We start from the raw sequence: 11,948 nt of genomic DNA on the forward strand, positions 1-11,948 counted from the left end.
GAAATGACAAACTACTCCAATGTCTTTGCCAACAAAACATAAATTTAAATATGACTCAACGACAACTACTACTACTGTTACTATTACAATTACTATTATTTCTTCTTTTTCCTTTTTTCTTCTTCTTTCTCCTCCTCCTCCTTCCTCTTTTTCCTTCTTATCCTTCTTCTTTTTCTTTCTCCTCCTCCTCCTCCTTCTCCTGGTCCTCCTCCACCATCATCACCATCATCGTCACCACTGCCAACATTTATAGCTAGCATTTCTATAGCACTTTAAAGTTTACAAAGCACTTTGCACATGTTATTTCATTTTATCCTCCCAACAAACTGGGAGGCAAGCACTATTTTTATTATCAAAAAAAGAAACTGAGATAGAAGTTTACACTTGCCCCTATGTTTACACCGCTATTAAGAGAATCTGAATTTGAACTCAAATCTTCCTAACTTCAAGTCCAGGATTATATGTATTATGCCATACAGATGCCTATCAATGAAATACTATGAGGTCAAATAGAAGTAATTATTGCTTCATAGACACATTACTAGTTTAGCTGCATACGAGGAGGCAGGAAGTCTCTGTACCAAATGTTTAAACATCTGTATTTAACTGGAACCTAAGTCAGAAAGACTCATCTTTATGAGTTCAAATCATATTTTAGATCCTTACTAGCTTTGTGACTCTGGAATGTTACTTACCTGTTTCCTCATCTATAAAATGTCTTGAGAAGGAAATGGCAAACAACTCAACTATCTTTGACAAAGAGTTAGATATGACTGAAATAACTGAATACCACCAAGCTTCTTGAAGGCAGGAAATATCTTCCCCAGAGCACCTAACATACTACTAGGTACAGAAGAAGCATGTTGTTGAATTGAATTAAATGTACATTACTTCAAAAGAAAGTTTGATGAATCAAAGAAAGAAAATAGTGTAGAAGCATTTTTTTAAATTAAATGCAATATAATACTGATTATTATAGCGGTCCCACTGTATTGGTATAGTATTTGTGTTAATGATGTGAATGCAATTTAAGGGGAAAGACTATAATAAAAAACAAAAGAATAGGAAAGAAATGGCCAATAATTTATGCACAATAACTTAGAGATGAAAAAGCAAATAGTCTCATTAAAAACATGAAGATATTTGTGCCTATGTAAAGAAAGACCCCAAGTGTAGAGAAAGGCCTACTAGTAGTGAGGGTTGTTGATATAAACAGGGGCTAAATGGACATAGAGGCAGAATTTAATAGATCACAGTAAAATATAATGAGTCTGGGTTAGAGAGACAGAGAAAAACAAATAATTACCAAGCCAAGGAAAAAAAACATAAAAGTAAAACAGAACTCTGTACATTAAAAGAAGGTTTAAAATGCAAAAAAGAAGCAAAGGCATCAGAATATGATTCAGTTTCAGGATTTCAATCCTGGAGGAAAAAAAAATCAGAGAATCTGTACACAAGCTTTCTGTTGTCCTGGACTTGGCGATTCTAGAGAAAGTTCCATGGCTAGAATGATGAGAATAATGTAATCTTCTACATTTTTTTAACCCTGATCCTGAGAGTAGAGACCCAGGCTGGTCTCTCTCACTGGTCCACATAGCTCTGAAATTTATGGTGAAATCAAAATCTGGTGACCCCATTGCTGGCCTATGAGTTAAGTTGTTTTACTTCATTCAGTTCAGTTCTACTCTGCAAGCTTTTATTAAGTATGGCTGCATAGAAAAAGTATTTTGGCAGATACTGTGGACCTGAAGACTAAAGGAAAAACAGTCTTTGCCCTCAAATTAATTCCTGGTTATGTACTTATTAATTCCCATATTAACAATGGTGTGGCCACTCCTCCACAGGTAACCCCTCCTTGATTTAATTGGTTATTTGCATGGGTTGCTAGGGCTAGAAAATATTAATCTCATGATATTCAGCCTCCTGGTAATGAGAGTCCCCAATATTAATCCAAAAATGAGAGTATATAGTCCACTGTAGAGTCCATTCTTGAAGCCTCTCCAGGCTAGTAGGAGCTTCTAGAACTCAGAACTTAATGCTTCTTGACCACTCCTTCCCAAAGAACAAATTTTCAAACTCCCAAAATGAAACTGTCACTATCCCTAATTATACCTCAAGCACTTGCATGCTAAAGGGGGAAAAGAGACCAGTATACCTTGAAAATCTTAATGTGTTTAAAGATCCCCAACAAAATTAAATAGGACAAACAAAAGGCCTGGAGTAGTTTTATTCTTTTTTTGATAGCCTCAAGAGAGGAATGGAAAGAAATAGCAAAAAAGGTGGTGTAGCATATATTGTATCTAGGATGTACTGTAACCTATTTAACATGTAAAGGATTGCTTTCCATCTGGGGGAGGGGGTGGAGGGAGGGAGGGGAAAAATCGGAACAGAAGTGAGTGCAAGGGATAATGTTGTAAAAAATTACCCTGGCATGGGTTCTGTCAATAAAAAATTATTTTAAAAAAAAAAGGTGGTGTAGAATGTTTCCTAGAACCCAGAATCCCCTCAATGTCCCCTGAAGGCCTATGGGTAAGAATTTTAGCGTCTGACTGGAGGCAATCACCTCAAATACTTCCTCTAAGTGAAGGTGTTCTCAAGAACAAAGATTAATAGCAAAAGCTTATATCGTTAATAAAATTGCAAAGGTGGAAGGGAAATGACAAATTAAAAGTCCAAATCCTCTCTACCTTTAAAAAAGAATAAGAACACTATCTCCCAGATATGTACATCCGAGGTCATCTTGCCCAGTGGGCTTTGAATCCCAACTACTGCTTTTTGTGAGGCAGCTAAGATGCACAGTGGATTGAGCAGTGGGCCTGGAGTCAGGGAGACGAGTTCAAATCCAGTCTCATAGACACTTAGTAGTTGTGTGACTCTAGGCAAGTCACTTAATCTCTATCTGCCTCATGTTCTCACTTGTAAAACTGGGATAATAACATCTGCCTTCCAAGGTTGCTGTGAGGATCAAATGCAGATAAATTTGTATCATGTTTAGCACAGGTGCTTAGGAAAGGCTTATTTCTTTCCTTCTTTCATATATCACACTGCTCTTCCTGTTTGCATGTTCCTTTCTATGTTAAAATCCTGCTGTGTGACTATGTCACCTCCCTAAATTATTGGCTCAGTTTGTTAGGAGTCCTCAATTTTAATTCCCTAGAAACTGGAGGGTAAGACTGTTAATCAGAGAAGCAGAATAATTAGTCCAGGTGCTCATAAGTACTGACAGAAGGAGTTTATGAAAAATCAACTGCATTTGGAAAAGAGAACAATGATGTCTCTGCTATTCCCATCTACCAAAACATTGTGGTTAAAGGATTTGCTTTGGCAAAGAGGAAAAAGGAAAATAAACTGATGGAAAGCTAAATAAAGTCGTGCCCCACTAACCATCCCACTGCTTGAGGCTGAGAGCTGAGAGGAGCTGTCCAGGAATTCTAAAAATTGGGGATAGAGTAAGGCTGTCTAAATCAAGAAAAAATACATTGAGAGTAGAATAGAGCACCTTAGGGACTGAAAAATCCTTTGCATATATCATCTTAGTTGGAAAGAAAACATGGCAGTTATTAACTTCATTTTACAAATAAGGGAGTGAGGCTCATGGGCAGGTGAAGAGAATTTCCAGTAGCCACACAGATAGTGTTAGATGTCTTCTAAACTAGAAGTTTTCTGACTCCAAGTCTAGCACTCTTTCCTCTGCACCAAGTTACCTAATGAGGATAGCACTGGTAGTATATATAGAATATGAATCACTTTTCATCACTAATGCATTTTTAGTGAACACTAGAATTAAAAACATTGGCCCCAGTCTTGGGTCACTAGCTGTTCCACTTCAGGATGTTCTTAGCTTTAGGAAGCATTTATTAAGTAACTATCTTCAAGACACTTTGCTAAGTACTGGGAATGCAGTTATCCTTTTCCCATCACATTTCAATATGATGAGAGTTAGCATAAGAAATTAAATGGGAATTCTAAATGGGAATTTTGGGAGAGTTTTGTTATGATGCAAAAAAGACTCACAGATGACACAAAAAAAGTTTAGAAACTCAGAAATGCATAATAGATATGTACAGTGTTGTATGATATCAACATGTTTTATCTTTTCATATCACAATAATTCAAACTTCTCTGACTTGAAGGAGGGTCGAAACATTTTACATGGATTTTCCAGATTGCCAGAGAGAGAGGGTGGAGGATTTCCATGCTCCTAATCCCACAAAGAGAAGGAAAATTTCTGTTGTTTGTTCTATGATATCAGGGAGGTGATACCATGACATGGAAGTGAATTGGATTTAAGTGATGGAGGATTGTGAAAAGTCACCAGCCTCACTCTCTCCTTCAGAGCCAGCTGGGTCCAATGGCCAGATATAGATCAGGATGACTGTAGATGACCCTGGATGCAATGAAAGGCCTTGGTTTTTAAAGTTGAGGTCCTTAACAGGTCTCAAGTTGATTGAGGCAATGCCCAATTAGTGATTAAAGCAAGTTACAAATACAAACAGAAAGACAGTCCCTATGCTCAAGGAGCTTCTATTTTTATAGAGGAAGACAACATATAACAGGAAGATGAAATTTGGAAGGGGAGGAGAAAAGACTGACAGTAGGGAGCATAGTAGAGAGAAAATTCAGAAAGTCCAGAGCATTTCCTGCTGGCCTGGCTATGATTCTTTAAGGAAGGGCTCAGGGAGGAACCAGCCAGTTGGAAGAAGAGGCAGACAGTACTTTGAATATAAGAAGCTCAGGGGTAATAGCATGTTAGATAAAATGCCATTTTGAGAGTCAAAAGTGTAGCCTGACTTAAATTAGACTAGATCGAAGATAATCTTCTATGCTTTGTGACTCTAATTGGAATCAAATTATAATACATTTTGCAATGTTTTTCATTGCCCACTAAGTCCTAAAGAGTTCCTGGTACAGGGACCAAACTAAGTTAAAGACACTTGAATCACTGTTTTGCGGACTGAAACTTTGTAGTGAGAACCTACTTGAAGCCAGTACATAATGCATCATCAGCTATGGACATCACAGTGGGACTTGGGGCTCATCCTTTGGTGGGATTTCTAGTGTAAGGAGGTTAATGCTCTGTACTTATGTCATAGAATGACTAGGGGAATGCAAGAGAAGAAATCTAAAGTAGAGAGAGCAAATGCAAGTATGCAACGACACAATGAATACAAGATGAAATAATGTGACTTCCCACAAAGCACAGATCTCAGGCATTGTGCATCTCTTTGGATCAATTAATCAAGCAATGTGCATTTAATAATAGCTACTGTTCTAGCACTGTTCTAGCAGTTGTTTCAAAGACAAATGAACCAGTCCCTGCTCACAAAGAGGTTTCATTCTATTAGGAGAGACAACATGTCTATCTAATAGCATATGCAAAGTATATAAAAATAAATACAGGGTAGTTTGGTGAGAGGAGGCACTAGAAGCTGAGGGAATGGAATAAAGTGTCAGAAAAAAAAAGCTGAAGCAGAAAAGCTTCATGAACAGAATACTCTTTATTTTACCCTAGAGAAAGCATAAAGGTTAGGTGGCCCCAGATTATAGTGCTGGTCCTTGAGTCAGGAAGACCTGGATTCAAATCCTGCCTCAGATACTTACTATATGGGTGACTATAAGGAAGTCCCTTAATATCTTTTGGCTTTGTTGGTAAAAGATGTTTACTCACCTGCAAAATGGAGTTAATAATAGCCCCTACGCTACTATGGGTTGCTGTGGAAATAAAATGAAATAATATTTGTAAAATGTGTTTGTGAACCTTTGCAAATCTTAAGTACATTGTAAATATAAAAATATACTATAAGTAGAAGTAGAGGAAGAAGGAGAAGGAAGAAAAGAAGAAGAAGGAGGAGGAGGAGGAGGAAGAGGAGGAGGAGGAGGAGGAGGAGGAGGACGAGGAGGAGGACGAGGACGAGAAGGAGAAGAAGGAGGAGGAGGAGGAGGAGGAGGAGGAGGAGGAGGAGGAGGAGGAGGAGGAGGAGGAGGACGAGAAGGAGAAGGAGGAGGAGGAGGAGGAGGAGGAGGAGGACGAGGACGAGGACGAGGAGAGGAGGAGGAGGAGAGGAGGAGGAGGAAGAGGAGGAGGAGGAAGAGGAGGAGGAGGAAGAGGAGGAGGGGAGGAGGAAGAGGAGGGAAGAAAAGAAAGAAAAAAGAGGAGGAGGAGGGAAGAAAAGAAAGAAAAAAGAGAAGAAGAAGAAGAGAAGAGAAGAAAGAAAAAAGAGAAGAAAGGAGAAATAAAGAAGAAAGAAAGAAAGAAAGAAAGAAAGAAAGAAAGAAAGAAAGAAAGAAAGAAGAAAGAAAGAAAGAAAGAAAGAAAGAAAGAAGAAGAAAGAAAGAAGAAAGAAAGAAAGAAAGAAGAAAAAAGAAAGAAAGAAAGAAAGAAAGAAAGAAAGAAAGAAGAAAAAGAAGAACTGGTTTTGATTGTTTTTGGTGGTGATGGTGGTAGTGTCAGCAACAATAGTAGTAGTAGCAGTTGGCAGTAGTAACGGTGGTGGCAATAAAATGTCTCTAAAAGACAATCGTGTGGGGGGGGCACTCCCTGCCAGACCCACAAGGTTTGACTAACCCCCTGTCACAGTATGGGGCCAAGTTCAGTCCCTCCTTTCCTCAGGTCAGAGTTCCCCTTCTCCGCTCCTCCAGAGTGAGAACCATCTGGCCATTCTTTTTTTTCCCCAGGAGGCAGCAGGAAATGCCTTTCTTCCTCCAGAATGTCCAATCTCTGAACTCTCTGCTCACCCACCAGGCAATCCTCAGGGCTGCTGCTACTCAGGAAAGGTACTTTATTTATCTAGACAACTAGATTCTGATTCACAGTGACAAAGTGGTTAAAATTCCCTCCCTCTATACAGATGCCTGGAGTTCAGGAAAGTGCTGTCCCGCAGTGCTGCTTTGGGGCTGAGCACATACACAGTTTCCACAAGCTATTGCAAGAAATCTGTCTATGCCCTGGCAGTGCCATCACTTGGGCTTGGAAAGTTCAGTCAAAAGCTCTCCTCATGTCATATAAGTAAATTTATGGAGCTTGCCTGTATGTCTGCCCCACAACAGCCATTACCAGATTATGGGATGGAGTTGGGGAGGGGGGTGGGATTGAAGGGGAGGGAAAGATGTTTGCCCAGGGTCCTCCTCCTTTACAACAAAGGCCTGATCAGTTGGGCTCTGGTTGAACTCCAATCTGTCCTCCAACTAGGGAAAATGTAGGGAGGAAAAGGAAAAGGACAAGCTGTTATATTAACTTGGTTTTTTAAAATTATAGCTTTGTATTGACAAAACATTTGCATGGGTAATTTTTCAACATTGACCCTTGCAAAAACTTCTGTTCCGACTTTTCCCCTCCTTCCCCCCATCCCCTCCCCTGGATTTCAGGTAGTCTCATATATGTTAAACATGTTAAAATATATGTTAAATATAATATATGTATACATATTTATATAGTTATCTTGTTGCACAAGAAAAATCGAATTTAGAAAGAAGGTAAAAAGAACAAGAAAGAAGAAAAACAAAAATGCAAGCAAACAATAACAGAAAGAGTGTAAATGCTATGTTGTGGTCCACACTCATTTCCCAGTGTTCTTTCTCTGGGTGAAGCTGGTTCTGTTCATCATTGATCAATTGGAACGGATTTGGATCCTCTCATTGCCAAAGATATCCAAGTCCATCAGGATTGATCATCGTATAATCTTGTTGCCATGTATAATGATCTCCTGGTTCTACTCATTTCATTTAGCATCAGTTCATGTAAGTCTCTCCAGGTCTTTCTGTATTCATCCTGCTGGTCATTTCTTACAGAACAATAATATTCCATAATATTCATATACCACAATTTACCCAGCCATTCTCCAATTGATGGGCATCCATTCAATTTCCAGCCTCTAGCCACTACAAACAGGGCTGTCACAAGCATTTTGGCACATACAGGTCCCTTTCCCTTCTTTACATATTAACTTGTTTTTAGAGAACACAGAGAGGGGTGGTTCATATGATAAAAATTCTGACTTCCAACCAGCCTATAACCTTGGATACCAGTCCAAAGCTGACTGTAGCTTCCTACAAAATGGCAATACAAATGGTCACTTTCTGATGGGATCCAAGAGAAAGAATCAGTAGCTCTCAAAATTCATCAGACTGATTATAGACTATCAAATTGGTCAGGACCTCTCTTGATCAGCTCTTCTGCCCCTTGCAATATTATTTTCTTCGTATCCAAGCTTATAATATTGTCTTGCAGAAGGAATAGAAATGTCTGAAGAAAGCAACTGTGGAAAAATCAAAACTGTGAACCTCTAAGTCCAGCACTTAGATGCTGTTTCAAAGGTTACAAATAATTTAAGTAAATACAATTTTGATCCAGAATACATTTGATTCCAGAAAGTACCACGATGAGATCATCTCAGCCTATTAAAGGACGAAGCTTATATATCTTCCATATGTTATTTGGATTTACAGCAGGAAAAGACATTAGAGATCTAGCCCCTGAGGAAAGGCTGCTAATGAACAAGCTGCGTCTCTTCCATTTGCTCAGGCAGTCCATCTCTTCTTGTTTTTGCATCATAATCAGCTTTTTCAAGTGAGAAGACTTCAGATCGTGTCCTGATGTCTTCCATCTCCTTCTGGGTGTAGTGCAACCCCTGAAGAAAGGCTGCTAGACAGCATCTTCTATATGCCCCAAGCAACTACTTCCATTTGTGATACCACAAGGCATCTTCCACCTCCTGCTGCCCTCCCAAAATCCTAACTAGGATGTAGAGAATCTCCAGTGCAAAGCAGAACAGTCAACCCTCTCCCTCTCTCCTCCTTTACTCAGTAAACTTTTCCCTTTAATATTCATGCTATTCCTCTTTCCATCCCATCTCCTCCAACAGACTGCCCCTTCTGCCATTGCTACTTTTTCCACTTTTATCTCCCTCTTTACTGACTCATTTTCTGACTCCACTCTTAACTCCACTTTCTCTCCTCTCACTCTCTTCTGACCTTATCAGTCCACCAAAATTGTTCTCTCCAAAGTTCCTAATGATATTTTAGTTACCAAATTTAATGTCTTCTTAATCCCCATTCTTTGTAAGCTCTCTGCAGCCTGTGACACTATTGATTCCTCTCTTCTCCTTTATACTTTCTTCTCTCTAGGTCTTTGGGATACCACTCTCTCCTTGTTCTTCTACCTAACTAACCACTCTTTCTCTGTCTTCTTTGATGGACCTTTCTCCAGATAACACCCTCTAACCCAGGTGTCCCTCAGGCTTTCATCCTTTGTCCCCTTCTCTTTTCCCTCTATACTACTTCACTTTGCAATCTCCTTAGCTCCCCTGGATTTAATTACTATCTCTGTGCTGATGATTTTCACATCTACCCATCCTACCTTAATCTCTGCTGACTTCCAATCTCACATCTCCAAGTGGAGGGTTGGACATTTGGACATTTCAAACTGGACGTCCTGTAGACATCTTAAACTCAATATGACCAAAAATAGAACTCATTTTATTTCCCCAAAACTTTGCTGCTCTTCTACATTCCCTATTACTATAGAGGACAGAACCATTGTCCTTCCTCAGGCTCACAACCTAGGAGTCATTCTGGATTCCTGTTTCTCATCTTTAATATCTAATCTTTTGCCCAGGCCTGTACATTTTTCTTTTGTCACATCTCTGAAATATGTCCCCTTTTCTCCTCTTACACTGTTACCACTTTTTTGCAGACCCTCATCACCTCTTGCCTTGATTACTGAAATAGCCTGCTAGTGAGTCTGCCTGCCTCTAGTCTTTCCCCATTCTAGTCCATCCTCCATTAAGTCACTAATGTGATTTTTTGGACCTATAGGAGGTCCAACTATATTACTCCCCTTAATTAATTGTAGTGCTTCTAGAAGCAAATACAAAATGTTCTATGTGGCAAAGCCCTTCAAAATCTCCATTTCCAGTCTTCTTACACTTTTCTCCCTGACACAGACCCTTTGATCTAAGGATACTGACTCCTTAGTTTGCACAAGCAAAACACTCAATTTCTTTGCTCCAGGCATTTTCTCTGGCTATTTCATATTTCTGGAACACTCTCCCTCCTCTGCTCCAACTACTAATCTCCTTGGCTTCCTTTAAGTCTTAACGAAAATCTCATTGTAAAACAGAAAGTCTTCCCCAATCTCTCTTGACTCCAGTGCCTTGATTTCAATATCTTCCCCCATTATATTGTAAGCTCCTTGAGGTTAGAATATCTTTTGTCTCTTTTTGCAATCCTCTGCTTAGTAAAGTGCCTGGCATATAGTAGACACTTAATAAATATTTATTATTGATTGATCAAATCCAATTACTACATTTTATAAACACTTAAACTAGGTACTAAATAGTTAAGTTAAGATTCAAACCGAGGTTTTCTGATTTCAAGTCTAATGTTTTTTCATTACTTTCTATAAGTCATAGCTCAAAGAAGAGGAAAATATAGAGCATCCTCTCAGTTTTTCAGTAGCCATATTAAAAGAGAATGTTTAATAAACATTACTGATGCGGCAAGTCCCCCTATTCTCATGTCGAAAAGATTCTTGATTCCTCCTTGGTTGGGTTGCTAACCAGCCTGTCATGCAATGATGCTCTGTGTTTGAAATTCACAACCATCTCCCTAGCTCTCAGAATTAAAAATGTTCTTTGCCCTCAGATCTAAATAAACCATTCCACATATGCAGGGGTGTTTTCCATAGTCCCAGATTCCAGGACATGAATTTCCATATTCATGCTTTATTAATGAGATAGAATGAGGTTCCCACCATTTGGATTTCACCCCTGATAATTAAAGGTGACCTACCTACCTTGGCTGGATGAAAGAACTCCACATGGTGAGCTATAAAAATATAAGCACCAATTTTCCAGTTGAAAGTGGTCCCCATTAAAACAATCCCCACTGATTTTTTAGCATGGACGGCAGCAGCCCGTTGTCTGTTTAATTTAACCTGGGTACAATAAGCAAAGAAGAGGAAAGTAGTTGCGGATGTGGAATCAATGAATATCTCTCCCCCCAATCAATCAATGGTGAGGCTGCTGAGGTTATCTTCATTAGCCATTCCCATGTTAAGAATATTAGCTTCTTGTTTAAAGTAAGTTTTGTTTATACATCTATTGCCTGTCTGCTTGATCGATTTCATACCCCAATGTAGGTCCTTTGTAATTCATAAAAGCAAATAAATGTCCAAAATCAGGAAAATGATAATAAAAGGCCACCTAATATAATATAAAATGTTAGATTTGGAGGCAAAGGAATTGCCTCTAAATCAGGATGTGCTAAAAATATATATTATATATTTTATATATTCTATATACTTTTAAGTATAATTTGCATCATTGACATTTTCTCCATCACTTTCTTAAATCTAGACAATCAACAAAACAATAAATCAGGTCATTGATGATTTCTGAGGTATATTAGAATATAAATGCTCACACCAAAAATTTAACAACCAGCTCCCAGAATGACCCTAGAACATTCCTGGCTTGAATCCATTTACAGCTTCTTAAGTTGCTTTTCCTCTTGCATCATTTTTTTCTTATCTACAAAAAAATGAGAAAATTGGATTAGATACTTCTCTTAAGATTTCCTAAAGTTTTCAAGCACTGTTCCTATCATTCTTCTGTCCCAGTTACACAATATCTGGATTATTTCATTCAATTTAGAATGACAACTTTTAGGAAAGATATTATGAATTGGAATAGGCTTGGTCATTAGAGAACTGAGACCATGACATGCAAAGATCAGGTGAAGGAGTGTTTAATATCAGAGTTGCTTAATATGAAGAACAAAAGACTTAGAAAAGACATAATAGTCATCTTTGAATATCTAAGGACTGTCATCTGGAAGAGAAATTAGACTCATTCTGCTTAGCCTTAGTGAAAATAACTTGGAACAATTGGTGGAAGCTGCAAAGAAGCTTATTTCTGCTTGATTTTAAGGAAAAACTTAAGTTATGGCTG

At 38.6% G+C, this 11,948-nt stretch overlaps 1 long non-coding RNA gene across 1 annotated transcript in view; it reads right to left on the reverse strand.

Annotated features, from left to right (window-relative positions):
- Positions 1–11,518, reverse strand: part of LOC127549000 (uncharacterized) — a 33,821-nt gene extending 22,303 nt beyond the window's left edge. Inside the window, exons 1-2 of the long non-coding RNA XR_007950500.1 lie at positions 11,422–11,518; positions 10,793–10,933 (exon numbers count right to left, since the gene is read on the reverse strand). This is a non-coding gene — a long non-coding RNA (uncharacterized LOC127549000). The remainder of the gene's footprint in view (positions 1–10,792; positions 10,934–11,421) is intronic.
- Between the last annotated feature and the right edge of the window lie 430 nt (positions 11,519–11,948).

The sequence above is a fragment of the Antechinus flavipes genome, chromosome 2 (assembly GCF_016432865.1).
Source record: "Antechinus flavipes isolate AdamAnt ecotype Samford, QLD, Australia chromosome 2, AdamAnt_v2, whole genome shotgun sequence".
In the NCBI taxonomy this organism is placed as follows: domain Eukaryota; kingdom Metazoa; phylum Chordata; class Mammalia; order Dasyuromorphia; family Dasyuridae; genus Antechinus; species Antechinus flavipes.